At 39.6% G+C, this 18,218-nt stretch overlaps 1 long non-coding RNA gene across 1 annotated transcript in view; it reads right to left on the bottom strand.

Moving 5' to 3' along the window:
• Window positions 1-3,930: 3,930 nt before the first annotated feature.
• The window catches only part of LOC135304431 (uncharacterized), a 112,138-nt gene continuing 97,850 nt past the window's right edge, over window positions 3,931-18,218 (bottom strand). Inside the window, exon 3 of the long non-coding RNA XR_010365823.1 lies at window positions 3,931-4,175. This is a non-coding gene — a long non-coding RNA (uncharacterized LOC135304431). The remainder of the gene's footprint in view (window positions 4,176-18,218) is intronic.

The raw sequence follows: 18,218 nt of genomic DNA, 5'->3' as shown, positions 1-18,218 counted from the left end.
ATTTATTCAAATCAGCACAGGGTGATTATATTGAGAAATACAAAACAAGGCTCTTAAACATAGATAAATGGTATGATAGTCACTTTACGAGAATTACAAAAATACCAATAAAATTTTGTTTGATGGAATAAGCAATAGTGTGAATCAGCACCTGAGTGATAGAAAATTTTCAAAAAATCTTCTATGCTGCTTCCTGCTATGAATAACAGCTAGTAGGAGGGTGCAAGGAAGGACTATTCTCAACATCTCAATTCCAGCCTTAGCAGCAGACAAAATTATCCAGTGTCTCAATGTATAATTTCCTGTGCATCATAATATAAAATCATTGAACAAAATCTTCCCTACTTTACTGTCATTTTAATAAAAAGTACAACTTCAGAAAAACCCATAATCTTAATTTGTGCAGAAAACAAGACAAGTCTTAAGACATGATTTAGTGGCTTTAATTGAAAGAGCAAAAGCAAAAAAAAAGTCATCATGACAGAGTTAAAAACTGCTCAGGCTATGAAGCTTCCTACAATGAGTGTCTCATCCTCACCTGGAGCAGAAGCTGACCATTCTGGGGAATGAGCCACAGAATCACCGACAACACATCCCTAACCATGGAATGACAGAAAAACCATTTAAAACACAGCTTCTCTGACTCTGCAAAGTAAAGGAAGTTCTCTTCGTTAGACTTAGAGGAAAATACAGATACCTCTACTTTTGTTAAGCACTCCTATATCAAAACCAAGATGAAATAAGTTTTGTGAAGATCTACAGTGATGGAAAACCCTTGTAATCCATTCCATGTTATCAGTGAAAATGGATAACTGAAACTGCATGATGTTGTAGAAAACATCAAGAACAACTAAAAAGTCTGGAACTGTAGGGTAATATTCTCAAAACATCACGTTGTAACTACAAATTAATTAATGGCAAAGTACTGGCCAGCTGTTACTGGGAAGTTGTTCTCAGAGGGCCTTCCAGAATCCAGTGTATAGGACAAAAATAACACCCATCTGCATCTTTTGTACAACAAAATGAAATTATCCTCACAATTTCTCCAAGAGACAGAATGTGACAGTAGTACAGGACTGCAAAATATGCACCCTCAGGCTCTGATCCATGGGCAGATAGTGTTTTGCAATTTTACCTGGAAATGTACTATGTGCTTTGGGGATGACACACTGTGAGAACCAGCCTTTGCCACACTAGCACACCTCCTCTAGCTAAATATGAGTTCAGCGATGCTGCACTTTAGCTACTTGAAAACTCACAACAAAGCAATGGCAATGATAAATAAATTTACTTTTCACTTGCTACTGCTACAACTGGCAATCACTCCAAGCTTGGAAACATTCCTCACTTGCAATTTTAGACCAGTTTCACCACTGACATTGCTTGCATTTTGGTCTTTTTGGTTAACAGCACACCTTCATTTTCCTCTAAGATATTCCCAAAATACTTCATGCTTTTTTGCCACTGAGATTATTATGAAAAATAAAAATAATTTTTACTTGGGTTCAACAATACTCCAGATGTGAAACAAGCCAGGAACTGACATGAACCAAGTACAAAACAATCAATTTATTTCAGCCACACAACAGAATACCTAGGTATCATTTATGACACATTTAATTGTTACTCAAATTATATGAAGCACTAAAGATATTTATAACAGTCACAGATTCATTCCATTTCTTTTAGATTCAATGACTAAGAACATGAGAGGTTTGAAAGTGATGCAACCATCAAGATTTTAGGCTTCTTTAGGAATTTGTTTAGCTAGAGAGTAGGCTATATAAGCCTACACATTCAATAGAAACTCCCACAAGCCAGGCTTGCGTGCAGACTCTGAAAGTCATGGTTTAAGAGAGCCTGAATAAAGTCTGGAGCAGTCACACCACCTCCCATGCTCCATTCATTACTTCATTAGTATCAGCCACAGTCTGAGAATTCATATAAAGAAGCTGTCAAAGGAATTTGTGTCAATTATCCCTTCCTTTCTTTTCCAGCACTAGGACTCCATGAGAAAGGGCCTGAACCATGTCTGTGATACATTTCCTGAGAGCTCATTCCTGTTCCCATTTCAAGAATAAGGTATTTCTAGTTGTCTTCATGAAGCTGAGCTAGATTCAGTCCACTCTTATTTTCCTCTCCGCCTTGGTCCTTTGGCAGCCCATTTAACCTCTCAGAAGCCCCCAGCACACACTGCAGGTGAAGGGGCAATGTTGCCTTTCTGAGTAAAGTCTCTCAACACAACACTCTGGTGGACCTGTGAAAACCTGTCTCATCACTAATGGCTCATTCTGTCGTGTACCAGGGTGGCATCTCACATTTCAGAATACAACAGACTGCTGCAGATGGAAGAGACCTCTGGTGATCATCCAGTCTGACCAATTTAGGGCTGACCAAAGGTTAAAGCATGGTCCAAATGCCTCTTAAACATTGACAGGCTTGGAGAACCAAACACCTCTCTAGGAATTCTAGTTTCAATTCTTGATTACACTCTCAGTAAAGAAATGCTTATTTATCTTGACTGAACTGTATAAATTTAGCACTGTTTAGAGATTTAAATGTTCTGGTATGCTTACATATCTGCTAGCTCTAAAATATATTTTTGAAGACACCTGAAACCTCCCTTCAAAATGCAAGATTTAAAGAGATCATAGCAAATTTCAAAATATATGAACACAGAAATGCCACAGGGCAGAACACAGTCATGTCCTCAGCTGCTTGTCTAAGATTTCCTAACGGCAGGAGAAAGGCAATTCAGAAGTGTAGCAATGCTTCAGCACGTGGGGAACTGAGATGCCTCTCCCTCTGTACCCGAGTTACACTAACAGGAAGGACTGTTTAAACACCAAAGTTGGCTCAGATGTACAACATTCTGACAGTGATCTGAGCCCTCTAGTGATGGAGAAAAATAGTGAACTGGCCACTCCTTCGACTAAGAAAAATTTCTCATTAGACTTAAAGATGAAGCAATGGTAACACTTTGCCAACTCGTTACACAAGTTACATCCTGGCATTTTCCTTACACTAAAACATAAGGTAACAATACAGCTGAGCCATATGTGAATAGTGCAGAATTTATTAAGTACTCTTCACCCATTTTATTTTGATCTTGGACATTTTTTCCTTTATGGGAAGTGCTATGACCCTTATATTACACTAATTATGAAATCCACTAACAGATTATGAATTGTTAGCTCTTTTCTAATTATATTCTGTGTCATCTCCCACAACTGAACAAAAGTTTTATAAAAGCAACAAACTAACTGAAGATGAGGGCTGACCACAAAGACTCAAAAACACTGTTAAAACATGGATTAACAACCCAGTATTTTCTTCTCACCCCATTTTCCAGCTCATACAACTGACCTTACACTCACAGTATTGATCTCAGCCAAAATGAAGCAGGTTTGGTTGGCTTTTGAATGTTTTGAGCAAACAGCCCTCTGTCCTCAAGCTTCTATCAATCTTCAGCATTATACATCACCTCAGATAAAAACATATGGTAAATTCTGCTCTGTAGGAATAATTGTTGGTTTAGGGTGGCCCAGTCAGCATCCGTGGGCCCAAATTGACCTTGGGAGCCCAGCAGCCCAGAGGGGCACAGCAGGACACCCAGCCTGGCCACCACTGAGCCACAGCAAGCTGTGCCTGCCACAGAGACACCTCTGCAGCACCCCACATCCCAGCTACATCTGCAAGTCTGTGGAAGGCTTCCCCAAGAAGGTGTTCTAACGCTTAAGTGGTCTCATTTCTCATGGCAACCACCACCAGGCTTCTGAGAACCATATTTTAACTCTGATGTACAACTTGAGGCTATCATTTTTCCAAAAGCAGGAGAATCCATCTTCTTTTACTGTAGAGAACCCAGGTCAGGAATACTCCCTTTATAAAACCTGCTTCTTGAAAACAAGTTTTCAGGTACAGCTCCTTGGTAAAAAGCCCTGCTCCAAGCCTGGGAAAAGGGTGCTTTGTCTCACACCCAGGCCTCCTATGTGCCTCCAAGATTAGTATTAACTGAAGGATTTTTAGCAACTCAGTTTTGGAGTCAAGCACCTACTGCTGAAGTCTCACTTAGGCATTCCTTTTAATCCATCCAAAAGTGATTAGCAGCACACATTTGAAGAGAAGTCAGCAGACTCCCACTGCAGAGAATTCTGAAAATCTCTGTGTGAGACCTCAAAAAGAGACAAGATAAAAATATTTGAGATAAGGGGGGAAAAATTTTCGATGAACAAACATTGCTAGCAACAACTTAATTAATACAGGAGTAACAATTAAGATTAAATTTAGATACACAGATGTAGAGCTTGTGGTGATATTCTTAGTTAATTCACAGAATACAAATAAACTAGGTGTGCCCCAGAAATACTGACCTTTAGAATTATTTTGCATTATTTGAAGACTAACCTATGTAAAACAGGCTTTGGTTAGACACTCGAAAATGTCATTTTGCATTCTTTTCAGAGTACCCCAGAGGACAACTTCATGTGTGTAAACAAACACTCTTGGATAGTCCTTGCTGATTCTAATAGGAGCCCCCATTAACCACCTGGAAAAAGATAATGATTACCTATTTAGACTAGACTTCATTAATTAGCAGCACTGCTAATATAAACAGTTAAACGTTAAGCACTAAAACCAAAACAAAAAAAAGAAGAGGCAAACAAAAGAGGAAGGAGTTGGCCAGCATGTGAGAGGGACTGTAAGCTGTGCCTGTTACCACAAAGAAGGGCTGCAACAAAATAGGACGTTAAATTAGTTTCAAGAGACTGCAGTGGTGCATGAAATTATTTCTTATGGTGTGCTGCATAGATCCATCCCCTGTGGGAATGCAAACCTCAAACAGAGATAGCCACAGAAAAAAGACTGTTCACAGGGGTTGCTTGAATCAAGGTGCCTGAAGACACAGGGCATGTGAATTTCACTAACTGCCTTATTTCTGAAACTCCAGATTAAAATACTAATAGTGGTCAAGTTAGATCACCCTCCATGAATAATTGTCTGGACTTCTTTTTTGCAGAACTGAGTTCATGGCTAGATTTCCAATATTATTAGAATTTTAAGCCTTTTCCCATAGTGCTATTGCACTGATGGGTCAGGCAAAACAGTATTTTCTCCATAGCCATAAAGCAGTAGCAAAATGAAAGCCCATCAAGAGGAAAAGAACATATTAAACCCACCTCCTAGCAAGCATTATGAATGGAGTTTGTCATATAGTCTTATTAGAAGCAAACCTGCATCCATGCCCTCTGCTGGATGCCAGCTGCTCCCACTGCATAGGCAATATCCTTTGGAGAGAAGTAGGCAGCTGCTTACAGCCCAGTCCCTGCTGAGGTTCAGACAGTGACACCACCAATACCTTTCTGCAACAGCCAAACCACACCTTACAGGACCAGGTAAAGCTGCAAGCCCCAGGGGTGACTGCAGTGACAAAGCAATTCAGGCCAGGGAACACAGAGGTTCCACTCCCCAGCCTTCCACAACACGCAGCCTCACCCACACCAGCCTGAGGTTTCTTCTTACTCTCTATGGTTAGGACAGTAAGACCCAAACACAAAGCTGGCAGGAGAGATGGGGTTTGCAGGGGGGCAGCACCCTCTTGAAAACAAGTGAGTGCAGGCAGCAGCACAGAGCAGAGCTGTGCAGGTACCTTCCATGGCACAGGGCTGTGCTGGAGCTTACACACTCCCCAAAACCTGGTACAAGCACAGCCCTGCCTCTACTGCTGGCCTGAACCCTCAGTGTGCCAACACATAGTTCTCTATAATTTCCAGTATTGGGATTGCCAGGCAGTAATTGATACTGTTCTCCTCATTAGAGCCATTTTCAGCAGTGCCATGTACTGTCCTTTTTCACTGCCATCTCCAGATATGAACAACACCTTTTTGACACATGTAAACATAACTTCCCAAATAACCACATATTAATAACTACTATTTCCAGGATTGGTTGTCAACATTTAACAAGAAACGTGACTCATCAAATAAAGCAGGGAGAGTTTAAGCTTTTCTCCAAACAAAGTGGACTACACTGGCAGATAACCTAAGATACCCTCCTTTTTTCCTCATTTTCCAATTCAATAGAAGGTTAAAAGTGCCTGCAGGACAGTTGTTGATTAAATTTAAGTTAAAGCATCAAAAAAGATGTATAGAGAAGAATGATATCATCATACAGGCCCACCACACCAGGAGCTCAAACTTCACATTCTCCCTTGAGGCCTCACATAAATTCTGGCCAGTTCTTAACTACTGCTGGAACAATGGTCCTAGCTGTCCTGATGTCACTTCTCTGTGTAGAAATTGTATTGTCTCAGTGAAGCTAAGGCCACTCCAAGGAGGAAAATATCCAAATGGGACCTATGATGGTAGAATAAAAGTTAGATTGAGGGCAACCCTAAGGCCAAGCTTAAATAGTAGATGTTTTGACGCCCCATCTTCTTGCATGGCCAAGTAGAAGTAGGACACAGCACAAGCCTTTGTTGTTGGATAGCTGAAAGGGATCAGTCCAGGTAATCATTTGCATGAGAAACCTGTTTGAATGGATTAGGAAACAAGCCAGCAGAGTTTTGCTGTCCCCTCACAGTCAGTCAGAAATTGTCCAACAGCAAATAGAGTCCAGGGAAAAAGACTTCACAAATGTGAAACCAACTACAGGAAGAGTGGAAGGCTCTTTGTGGCACCACAGATACCCATGGCGGGGTCTGAAATGTTATGTACAGTTTGGAACACATGTTCAGTCTGATGAAGACTCAGGATTTGGGCCATAGAGACCTGCCCTCCCAAATCTACAAAAACTGTGTGCTAAAAGGTAAAATTCAGGATTAAATCCACCTGTTAATGCAGATAAAGCTGATGAGTCAAACCACAGGATTGTAAAGTGATGAAATAGAGGCACCAGTTGCTCTAATCTTTTTGCAGCCTCTTATCTGTTTATATTGATGTATGAAAACACAACAATCTCCAGCAAGGCTAGACCTTGAGAGGCCTTTCACAATTACATTTAATTTAAAAGCTTTATAATGCTAATTAATAAACTCATCCAGTTAATTACACTATATTATTATTACTGAGATAAACCTCTTGTTTGCAAAGGAAGGTCTAGGAAGATAGCAGTATTAAGTGGCAAGCATGAGAGATTAATTTCCAAAATATTCCTTAATGTCTGACAAACTTTTAGACACTAAGACTTGCTAGACAGTGACTCAGATTGATCTCAGCTTGGATATTTGCCAGGTAAAGGCTACGTATCATCTAACAGCCCTTTTTCCAAATTGGAACTAGATGTGATTCAATTCTGTTTCCAGTGAAGCACAGAAAACTTTTGCTGAGCACGGTTGATTAAATAAGCTTTTCTAAATAGTTTTGTACTCTGAATAGTTTCTTTCTATGCATGTGGCCAATGACTTACAGAAGAGTAAGCAAATGTTATCTTGCTGGCAAGGATATGTGGGAAGGAGACAACTTGTGATAGGGCCCAAACCTACCTGCATTTAAATCTATTGCAAAACTCAAAAACTCAGTGGACAGGTTTAGACTAATTAATCTCTGATTCACCACAAACACAGATGAACCCAAAGGATACTGGCACAAAATCATTTGTATGTTACTACTGCCCCCAGGAACTCAATGCTGTTAATGCTGCATGTCCTATACCACACATAACAAAACACATTAAATTACTCCACTGATGGCTGTGCCCCTGAACAGTCTCACAATTTATTTTTTAAATTCAAGCCAACTGTTGAAGTTGTCCATATAGATGTAATTGAGAGAACATAGAAGATATTTTATTTTTGCTATTGCTAAAGAGAAAACTTCTGACCCTCTCAGTGACATTGGAGAGGAAAGTAGAATCATTCTAATGGTAATACAGTATTTCACAAAAAGTTAAAACCTGATGGTATTCTGCAAGAAAAAAAGTGAGAAAGTATTTACTAACATATTTTAATTGGGAATTTGATCAAAATTATAAACTGCATATAATATTAGTCAACATTAATTATTTTTTCATTATAGCTGGTTGTTCTCTAAGATGTTTAATTTACAGCATTTTTACAGCACTGAGAGCAGGTGTAGTACCAAAAATGGCACTGCTTATGTTGGAAGCAAATTATCAATTGCAGATTTTGTTTGTTTTAAAATATGTGCTTCCAGGCAAAAGCAAATCCTCTACATCTTACATTGCTCCTTGCAAGAATGGATGGCAATACTTCTCTTTCCATAACTGGGTCTGCATATAAGAACATAATCCTGGAATGACTGACCTCACCTCTCAGGTTTTTACCCTGGAAAAAGACTCTTTGCTTTTATTTCTTTGAAACAACAACCAAAACCTCAGAAACCAAAGAAAAACCAAAGCAAGAAAGTTGTCAAAATGTAACTTGATGAAAACCAATGAAAAATACCTGCTTATGCAATTGTTTGCACAGAATTTTTGATACATTTCTGTTAAAGATAACTATTAATGTTATTTAGAAATGTATGTTGAGACAGAGGAATGCTGAGCAAGTTCAAAGAACAGGCAAGCATAAGGATTTGAATAATCAGTGAATAATCAATAAACATCAGGCTCCATTCAAAATCTGGGTTAGCATTAGCAAAGACCAAGCAAACCTTTTCATAATTCTGTTACACAAGATGTGACGTATCCCTCAAGAAAACATGGATTTTTGTTCTTCCTGACCAGGTCTATTCTTCTGAGGTGAAGGTGATAAATTAGTTAAAAGCACAAAGCAGCCAGAGAACGTAAGCTTCTTCAAGAAGCTGTGAATCTTCAAGAAGCCGTGTTAGAGCCTGTGCCAGCAGCTCTTGCCAAACACAAGCACAATTAACCAAAGTGAGTCTGCAAAAGTCTGCAGGGAAAACAAAAAGGGGCAGGGAGATAAGGAGATGGGAAATGCCCATCAGACCTCATGTCTGAACTATGACAGCACAAAATAGGGTGGTCATGAAGCAGAGAGGAAAAAGCAAGACTATTCAGTAAAACAGAAGATGAGAAAAGATGGTAAATGGATACAGAAACATTGTAAGGAAAAACAGATTGGTGAAGGTACAGATCTTTGCAAAACCCTGAGGATGTATCACACAGAACATCAGGAAACAAGGCAGCTATGTGATTGCATGCCCAAGAGGAAAGCAAAGCTGTAAGGAGGAGTTAAGCGGTGAAGGGACAACAGCAGATGTTCTCCCTTCAGGACAGTCATGGCAGAGTTTGCATGTCACTGAAAACACTGTTGGGAGGGCTCTGGTTTGGTTGCAGGGGCCGGTGAGTGTGGGTGTGTGTGTTTCTGTGGGTGGATGGGTGTGCTGACAGCCTTAGACTCCCCTTGGTGATCATATCCTGGTATCAAGAAAGAATGGTAGGAGAAACAACAACAGCTATCTGCATATCCCTGAGTTATTAGTGCAAAGACAGAACTCTGCTGAGCTCAGGAGTAATTACTTGGCACAAGGGGGGACAGAATCATGCAGCTGTAAAAAAACCCAAACCAACAGAACAAAAACCAAACCCACAACACTAAACAGCTTTCCAGCTAGCAAGACTACACCCCCTTGCTACTGCTGATCTTAGGAGTGACAACTAAACACAAGCTGAGGGAAATACATTATTAGAAAGAACTTAATCAGAAAGGCACAGCATAAAGTAACAACAAAAGAAAGAACCCAAATCCATTTGGTCTGAACTTGAAATAAAGCAACACATTCTGGAAACTTTCCTGAGAAAGATCAGGAGTCACTTTTTGTCTGCAAGCAGCCAGCCCTCAACCCTTGTACATCTTGGAAAACTGAGTAGAGGCCACTAGTGTCTCCAGCCCAAACCCAGAAATAAAAGTAGCAAGAAATAAATAATCCTACATGGAGGGACAGATAGCGGAGGGAGAGAGAGATGCATCTATGTGAGCCTTCTCTGTTGCCCTTTAGTCTCCTTCATTTTCAAAGGACAGGATTTACAAAGCAGTGCTATTTTAAAAAGCAACAGTTACTAGAGAGTCTGCACTAATTGGATGATGTCTCTCCAGAGGTTTTCCAACACTGACATGGTGTTAGTATTCCTCTTAACCTTTTAATATCATAAAGCAGGCTTAAGCTCTAAAGTGAGATAAAGTAAAATACACATTATATTAGTAGTTTCATCTAGTGCACTGCATTGCACTACCAATACTGCAGTATGTTTTTCCCTGACAAAGAAATCACTATCAAATATCAAGGGCTTTACTGAGAAACAGAACAAAAATGAAGCAAATAAGGATGAGAGGGAAGAGGATGGCAGAGAAAATTTTTAGAGTGCTGCTGACCCTCCTCTATGCAGGGTATCATGGCCCCCCCAGCATCCCTCTGTCAGTTCTGAGTGTGCTCTGCAGACAGGCCACAGCATGAGTCCATCATCTAGCATGCAGCTTTGTGATCTTCACCTATCCAGAGGCAAAATTTTAGATCTAATCAGCATTGCCTATCTTACAGAAATAATGAGAAAGAGTATGCCCATTCCATAACTGAATGTCATTCTGCAGTAGCTTCATTGGTCAATCTTATCTTCAGAATTATAAATCAGAGAGACAGATGTATAGCCTGGGAAGTTTTCCATTTTCCTCAAAGAAAAAATGGCAAAACAGAGACTACTCACCAGTGCCTGCTCTCAGAAGCCAGAACTATAAAAATGCTTCCAGCAGCACTGAAGATAATTTGAGTTTACTTTGTATAGGGAGCAACTGCAGCAGAGAACACTTTGGTGGAGTTCTAGGGCCAGCCAGCTTCTTGATAACCAATAAATTAAAACGTCCTTTCTGACAGCCATTGTGCAGACTTCTCACCAGGGAAATGTTTGTTTTAACTGAATTTATTTCCTAGGTTCACAGGGGAAGGAGAAAGAGAACTTCTATCTTTTAATGTACTGTATAGCATGCTGGTAAATTTATATTGACTGGTAGAAATGCATTATGGTCAGTGTTCTCCCACTGTTTGCTGCAGGTGTCTTCACATCTACAAACATTCTGTCACATGTCTTTCTCAGTGGCTCAGAAAAGGAGAAAGTTATCCTGAACTACATTGCTCCATTAAATACAAGGAAGCATTCTTAGCACTCAAGTTAACTCGAGAAATCCAATATTATCTGTGCCTCTATATTTCACAGGGACATTTTAATGTTGGACAGGTGTGTTATGAGTTTTTTTTTTTAAAAATTAAAGCACCAAAACTACAACAACAACAGCAAAAAGCCCTCACCAATTTGTAATAAAGCTGTTACTCATCAATTGCATGCTAGAGCACTACTCCACAACAAATTTTCTGAACAAGAGTACAAATAGGTCTCAAATTTTTCTTGAGTTTATAGTTACAGAATTATTGGAGTGCCTGAAGCAAACAAAAAAATAATACACCAGCTAAGAAAGCTTTTCTTGTTTTAGAAAGAAAAGATGGGTCATGTAGTCACTACAGAGCTTTTTTGTAGGGCTTATCAAAGGTGCACAACGAATGAGCAGACCTGAGAGCCACAAAAGTGTTTTCACCATGAATGCCCTTCAGACCCCCCAGTGAACAGGACCTCCACAGGCAAAAATATATATTTCTGCTCACTGAAATAGACCTACAGCATTTTCAGTAAAATATATTTTAAACAGGCATAAGTTCTTAATTTCTTTTTCAATTCTGCATGTCAAGGGATCAAAATTGGATTATTTTGTGGAAACTCTTACCTCAATCTACAATCCTGCCTGTCAGTCTCTTTAGGGGCTCTCTTTAGGATTCACCTAATCCAATACAGTCATGTGGAAATTTGTTGTCTATGTATAAGCTTGTCACCTTAGGCTATCTTTATCCTCAAGAGGGAGAAACAGGCATTTTCAGAAGGAAATTCACCTTACCCATACATAAAGTAAAACATATATGAACCTAACCTTCAGGTATACAACATTTCATAAGCATGGTTTTTTCCCCAAGCTCAGAGTATACGAGTCAGAAACTAGTTATGGTCAGAGGTGAAAGCAAAGGCACATAACATTATAAGAAAACAATTTTAAGAAGTTGGTGATTTTGAATTTAATAGCTCCTTGAAACTCATGCAGCACTTGGGTCAAAATGATTTAACAACACTGCAAGGTCCTTAACCTTCTCAAGCAAAGAGAAGATAGGGAGTGACTCATCATTTAGCACCAGTTGGAATTAGATTATTCTACCCTGAGATATTAATTCCTTACCCTGTGAAAACAAACATATTCATGTTTGGAGTTCACCATCATATCCTGCCTCCCTGTGAAACTTCACTAGTAGCAATTCTAAAACAGTATTTCCCCACATGACTGCAAATTGGTTTCTCTGCACATTTCAATGATGTGAATTTTCCCTTCATGATGGTTCCTTCAGTTCTCATTCAAAATAAGTAGCATCTGGTGTGGTACTTACTGGGTAACTGATGTCCTTTTTTAATGAGTACCAGAAGAGACAGATACACAAGGCATGAGGAAATAATGATTAACTTTCTGCTGTCCATGGTATCCCAGAGCTTAGCATTTCATTTAATGATTATACACTTAAGTAAAGAGAACAGTGTATTGTTAATGTAAGGACTTCACCTCCTCTAAAACACGAGATGAGACACTTGATGTTATATCCCAATGTAAAATGAGAGGCAGAGAACTGATTAATCACTGTAAAGAAAATATCCTTCTTGGGAAAAAAAAAAAAATTGTTCTATGGCTGTCACTTGCCATGCCTAGCCAGGAAAAGCTGGCAGGAATAAAACAGCTATTAAATAAGCCAGATCAGCCTGAGCCAGCACTGAAGAAACACAACAACCATCCTGGCTTTTCAGACTGGGCAGAGGCAGCAGAGACACTGCTGGCCTTTGTGAAACTCTGGTCTGATGAGAAGAGCATAAACTTCTCAGGAGAAATCCCGAACTTCAGACCCTGCTCACACTTCACACTTTGGCAGCAGGGGCTGCTTTCCCACCACAGCAGCTCCACACACAGCTCACGCTCAGAGTTCACTTGCACCAGTGAGGCCAGACCCCTCACTGATATTACCAGGGGTATCTAAAGAGAGCACCCACCAGAAGAGACATATTCATGGTTTCAGTGGCATTCAACAAGGCTTGAGATCTCAGCCCCCATGAGTTCTCTCTCAATGATTTCTAAAACATTAATCTCCAAAATTCTTAGATTTTTTTGTTTTGTTTTGGTTTTTTTGGTTTTTTTTTCTTGTAGAGAGCAAAGAATGTCTTTATGTCTTCACCAAGTGCAGAAAAGGTTTGCAGGAATGAACAAATGAGCCCTGGCACCTCACCATTTCAAAGTAGGACTGTTCCTTACTGCATGACAGCAGCAGAGGATTAGCATCAACATTAACAGCCAGCACTTTGACTAGAAGTGACTGTACCAATGTAACATTATTGCAATTAAACCATTTATCAGCAACTAAGCTAACTCAGATATCTTTATGTCACATTCCTGTTGCTGCAGAGCAAAGGAAAACATCCAAAATGTGAGAACTAATGACACCAAAGTTGTACCTGCTCATACTATATTGTTTTATCTCAGCCTTCTGGAATTTCATCCAGCTGTAAAGAAAGAACTCAAAAATCATGGCTCATTGAATCAGCTACAGAGGAAGCAGAATGAATGGACCCTTGCCCACTCAACCCTGCCTATTTGCAGAGGAAATTGTGCTGAAACAGGGGTTTATCAGCTACCTCCAGCTGGGAAGACCCTGCTGCACTGATCCACTAGAATAGGCACCCACTGGCATGTAGCTGTTCCAGAAAATCCTTTCATTTACTCTGCCAACAGCATCTCTTTCCCTTTTGGTTTTAGACTCACTCTAATCTCTCTTGTCTCAAGCTGCTTTGGCCTACCCACTGGGCATCCTCCTGGGAAGCAGCTGAATGTGGGGACAAGTCCTGGAGCTCCTCCTCAGGTCCACACTCCTCAGACTGAGGGCTCCTGGTTGTGATGCATTCTCCCACCACGGCTCTGTCTATCTTCAGCATCTTCTTTTACAGTTTTCTGTGCTTAGCACAGAATATGATCTTCTGAGTGACTGTTGTTCCATCCACCTCCTCGATAGTCAGCACCTAGTTGGTCTCTAGAGTGTTAGCTCTAGTATGTACAGCTCAAGCTTTTATATAGCTGCTTCCTTTCTCTTCCATAAACTTTTTTTTTCATTCTTGTAATTTTGTTAATTTTTTCTACAAACTTTCACCTACAATTTTATCTAGGCTTTAAGTTATTGAAATGTTCAGTTTATGAAAAGCCTTTTTTGGTTACATATAACTTCTGTTTACCAGAAAAATTTAAACTACTTGCTGATTGGATTCTTCTGTGCCAAGACTGTGCTTAATAAAGCATTTCACCCCTGCCTATCCCACTGGTTTAATATTTGACATCAGCCCAAGTGTCAGCTCTCCAGTCTGTGTCAATGCAGTTCACCTCCTCAGCTAACATGCTTTCCTACCTGGTTGTATGACCTGTGCTGGGCATAACTACATAATGCCTAAGAAGCAGCAGGGCACAAGTGGCTTGAATGTCACAATCCCTAAAAAAAGCTGTTTTGTAAAAGCTTTAAAAATGTCAGTTGGTTAGTCAAGCACAAAATTTTAAAAATAAGGGCTTTGAGTAATTTATTGTTTTACAAAAGAATCTCTGCCTTTAAAGAGGGCTTCACTCACACATGTCTTCTCTTAGTAACCTGAGCTCTTCTAGGCAAGAATAACTTTACACTTTGTTCGGAATATTTAATTTTGTTTTCATTAATAAATACGTGTGAATTTAAAAAATGTAGTTGCAGAAGTGCACTTGCTTTGAATGTGCCATTTGTTCCATATAACACCTTGAAAATAATGCTAAAGCATTTATTTTTCTTCATTAAAATAATTATTCAAAGAAAGGCTGTCACAAACAGTACATCTTCACTCTAACTTGAACTGGAAAGAATAAAATTGTATGGACTGAAGCAAAACCAGGGAGAGTCATTTACTGCTGTGGCTTTCAGCACAAGCCTCAGTCCACATCTTTCATTGGAACAAAAGAGGGATGGTTTCTGTTCACCTGAACACCACTCATTTCATTGCAACATGCAGAAGAAAACTACTAAGTTTTATGACACGTGTGAAAAACAAAGAGATAATTGATGAAAATAGTCTGTTTAATAAGTATTTTGCTGCCAAATGATGTGACTAATGCAGTGCTAGGAAAAAAAAAAACCCACAACCTGGCACACTGGGAACATTCAGTTCACACAAGATCTAGAAAATCTCTTGAAGTTATCTGCTGTACTCCAAAATTTGCTTTAGTTTTTGAGGTGGCCTGCTAGAAAGAAAGATTAATCATTTGTACCATCATATTACAGCGGCACAACAGTGGACACGCTGAGGAGACCATGACAATTGTCCTTTGCTAAAGTTGGCCTGATTCCACATTCAAAATCAAGCCAATCCAAAGTAAAGCAAAGTACAAGCTGAAAGGAGAGCCCTTCTCCAAGTCATTTAAAGCACAATTTCTTCAAACTTAGAAATATATCTTTTTTAGAATTCTAAAAAAATGGGTTTTATCATTAGGAAAGTTAAGTCTATCTCCAGCCTGAAGCAGAAAGCCTATCTTTAAAACAGAAATGTCCTATTTCACACTGGAAAAAAGTTGTTGTTTACTTTCAAAAAACCCTAGAGGAATGTGTGATTCATTGGTTGTTTACTTTAGAAAAATTTTAAGCCACTAGAGATTCATCTATTGCTAATTCAAAACTTGGCACAATTAATGCAAACACTTGTTCCACAGTAGTATAGATTAATGGGAAGGGGAGGAAGTCAAAGGATTATGAAGAAGAAAATATTTTCTCATAATCTGACATTTAACTGTCCTTATTTTTTAAATGCATTTTCATAACATTTGAAGGCTAACAGAAATCACCACTTTTGTGTAGGCAGCAGGTTTAGGCAGAGGGATGTGATTTGGGAAATTTTTTAAGGCACAAGTAATTTTCTTTTACTTAGAAATAGGAGTTTTATATGTGCACAACAGATTTTTGAATTGCCTGATAAACCATACCATTCCTCTTAACCGGGAAATAATCACACGTTTTTCAGTCTCTGCAAAGGGTAGGTTTCACCACTGAGTTCTAATGACCACGCTTTCCTGTTCATAGGGGTTTTAGAACCTTATCACTCCATTATTTTGTCTCATGACATCCGCTTGTAAATATTCAGTCACCACAACGACTCATCCACAACTCTGCCACTCTAAGATGCTGCCTGCTATGCCTACAAACAAGAAAACTTCTGTTTCTGGATGGGTACTGCATGGCCACTGAAAAGAGCACATCAAACACAGCATCACTGGGAAAGGGCCCTGGCCCAGCTCCCCCCTTGGGCACTGGGGTGGGATGTGGGGGGTCAGTGGGACACGGCCAGGACACGGCCCTGACCAAGCCCAGGCTCTGCAGTCCAGTGTCTGACACCTTCCCAGTCAGCTGCTGGAATTAACTGGATCTTCTCCTCCACTGCACAGAAATAAATGCCAACTGCTAAAGAAATCCTGGTTTTGTGGGTGGCTGTGTTGTCATTCAGGGGAGGAAACTGAAATTATTTTTAGCTCGGATCTCCTCCCTGGGCCAAGGAATGACCAACCTAAGCAGCCACTTACAATTTTTCAAGAAATCTTTATAAACTTTTATGAGGAACTTCAAGTCTTTACAAAGACTTTATGAAGATCAACCAAGTTGAAAATAAACATGCCAAACCAAAAGTATTAATCAAGACAACAGAGAGCAAGAACAAAAACTTTACAAAAAAGATACAGGAGTCAGAGAAGAATCTGAAATAAATTTGGAAGTATAGCTGGCAGTGTTAGATATCAAGAAGATTTTTCTCCAAGTATAGAAGTGGACTCAGCCAAGGATGAAGAAAGATCATTTCAGAAAGGAATGAGAAATACAGCCACAAAGGATGGTAAAGCAATCCAAGCATTAAATGAATACTTACATGTTTACAACAAAGATGCCTAAAAATCTGTCAGATGACACTGGCTATATATCTGCTATCATGAAAGAATTCAGAAGCAGTTAAGGAAAACCATTAAGCTAACTGGAGCAGTGGAAATGAAGGACAAGACCACTGGAGAGCCTCAGCTGCATGACAGCCCAAGCAGGCTCAGATTGAATTTGCCATTCTCATCAGTGCACAGCAGACAGACTCAGCCTGTTGCCTGCAAAGCAGCACTTGGAGACAGTGCCCAGCAGTGGCACCACTCTGCCCACTGGAGTCTGAGGAAGGAGAAGCCTGACCCTCACAGCAACTGATGACAAAGTTATATCAACAATCCTCCTTAAAAAATTAAAATAAAATTAGCACCCCACAGCTTCAGTTGGTCTGATCATGCATACAAACACCCAGGTGGGCAAGAGTCATGTTGATCTGAATAGTACAATTTTAAAAGGGAAAATTCCACACAATTCAGGCTCTTAGCAGTTGCAGGATGTTTCATGCGCGTTCGTGCAGACAGTGATGCTCCTTAAGAGGTTTAACTTTACAGTAAGTCTGTTATTGCCTTCACACTAATGACTCAAACAACATGATTACAGTATGGAAAACAAGAAAAAATGTTTAATAAAAAACAACAAAACTGGTTCTCAGCTCCAACAGGCCTCAAAGCTCAGAAGGAAGGCTGAGCTAATATGCAGTGAATCATTTACTTAATGAGTTTAGCCTCCTCCTGTTTGCGAATTGTCCAACAACACTTGGCAGTTTTCACATGCACTCCTTATTCAGAGTTATTTGCAAAACATCTCTTTCAACTAATTCTGATATTCCAGATTGCTGACAAGTACTGCTTTGTGATTACACAAGATTAAAATAAATAAATAGGCCTGTCTGGTTTGCCTAGTGTTGCTCACACAGCCCACTTTTCACTTCCTAGGTTGGCTTAGTCTCAGTACTGGGCAGGTCTGTGTCCACTGGCTGAAAGTTCAGTTTTCGTGCACTTCTCTAAATGCAGATTTAAAATCTGTATTTTCCTGCATACATCCTATATAAAATGACTTTGAAATTAGGTCAGCTGATTAGAGGCAGGTTGTGGGTTTGATCCCTGTATGTGCCATTCATTTAAGAGTTAGACTTGATGATCCTTCTGGGTCCCTTCCAGCTGTGACTATTCTGTGGTTCTAGTGTTGAAAATCATTTAACAAGTGTCTAAATTACAAAGAACAGATATACAAAGGGTTTTATTTAAAACA

Source organism: Passer domesticus, chromosome 7, assembly GCF_036417665.1.
Source record: "Passer domesticus isolate bPasDom1 chromosome 7, bPasDom1.hap1, whole genome shotgun sequence".
Taxonomy (NCBI): domain Eukaryota; kingdom Metazoa; phylum Chordata; class Aves; order Passeriformes; family Passeridae; genus Passer; species Passer domesticus.
The sequence above is the reverse complement of the archived record's forward strand: the minus strand, read 5'-3'. Positions and strand labels throughout refer to the sequence as shown.